The sequence below is a fragment of the Heterodontus francisci genome, unplaced genomic scaffold (genome assembly GCF_036365525.1).
Source record: "Heterodontus francisci isolate sHetFra1 unplaced genomic scaffold, sHetFra1.hap1 HAP1_SCAFFOLD_51_2, whole genome shotgun sequence".
NCBI classification, from domain to species: domain Eukaryota; kingdom Metazoa; phylum Chordata; class Chondrichthyes; order Heterodontiformes; family Heterodontidae; genus Heterodontus; species Heterodontus francisci.
In genome coordinates this window covers 2,561,255-2,562,469 of record NW_027141369.1, presented here as the reverse complement: position 1 = coordinate 2,562,469, position 1,215 = coordinate 2,561,255, and the positions used below count along the sequence as shown (strand labels likewise).

The 1,215-nt window shown below is 46.2% G+C and overlaps 1 non-coding gene across 1 annotated transcript; it reads right to left on the bottom strand.

Moving 5' to 3' along the window:
* Positions 1-559: 559 nt before the first annotated feature.
* On the bottom strand, positions 560-642 carry trnal-uaa (transfer RNA leucine (anticodon UAA)). Its single transcript has one exon. It is a non-coding gene; the product is annotated as a tRNA-Leu (tRNA).
* Between the last annotated feature and the right edge of the window lie 573 nt (positions 643-1,215).

Here is a 1,215-nt window from a genome sequence, read left to right as displayed (position 1 = left end):
GTCTGCTGGTTTATTCACTGAAGATTTCTTGTCTGCTGGTTTCTTCACTAAAGATTTCTTGGCTGCTGGTTTCTTCACCTTCTTTCCCACTTTTCCCTGGGTTTTCCTTCTTGCTGATTTTGAAGGAGCCGGAGGCCCCCTGTCCCTTGCTCTGCACCAGGGAGCCTTTGTTCACATTCCTCTTGATACTTTGCTTGATTTGGGTCTTGAGCTTCTCCTGAGCGGTGGCAGACCTGCAAGGAATCAACTACCAGTTAGCGTATAAAGCGAGACCAAGGCTCAGGGCCTTCAGTTACCTGGAGGGGAGTCGGAGAGGCAGCGGATCCTGTGAGGATCCACACTCCAGGAAGGATGAGAAGGTCATTGTCAGGGTACAGAGGAGATTAAGTTAAAGATTTACCTGTTTATAAGCAAGCGCAGAGCCAAGGAACGGTGCTGGGGCAGATCAAATAATAGGAAGCTGTGATCAGTTGGAAGGCAAGAGTGATCAAATGACAGAAGAGATGATGGTGCAAGGCAAAAGTCAGGGAAAGAATAAATAACATTTTGTAAGCACAGATACCAGGAGTGGGGTTTGAACCCACGCAGACACATGTCTATTGGATCTTAAGTCCAACGCCTTAACCACTCGGCCATCCTGGTACATTAACCCACCACTGAAAATGAAATTTAATGTGATTCGGGTGCCATCTGGCCTTTTCCAATATAAAGTTTTGACTCCTCTCCCATGCCAAATTGGACCCTTCATTATTTATGAACCTCAATCGGATCACCCCTCAGTCTAGGTTTCTCTAAGGTGTAGGGTCCCAACTCTTTTAGTCTAACTTGATAACCAAGATGTCTTATACTGGGAATTAGTCGAATGTCTCTCCTCTGTACCCTTTCCAAAGCCTCAATATCACCCATCATGTGAGGAGACCAAGACTGGATACAATATTCCAAGTGAGGCCTGACCAAGGTTTCATAAAAGGACAAATTCGGGACATCTCAGATACTGAAGGAGTCCGTGTCCAGAAGCAGCAAGACCTGGACAACATTCAGACTTGGGCTGCTAAGTGGTAAGTAACATTCACACCACATAAGTACCAGGCAATGACCATCTCCAACAAGAGAGAATGTAACCATCTCCCTTTGACGATCAACAGCATTACCATCGCTGAATCCCCCCACCATCAACATCCTGGGGGTTACCATTGACAAAAGCTTAACTGGACC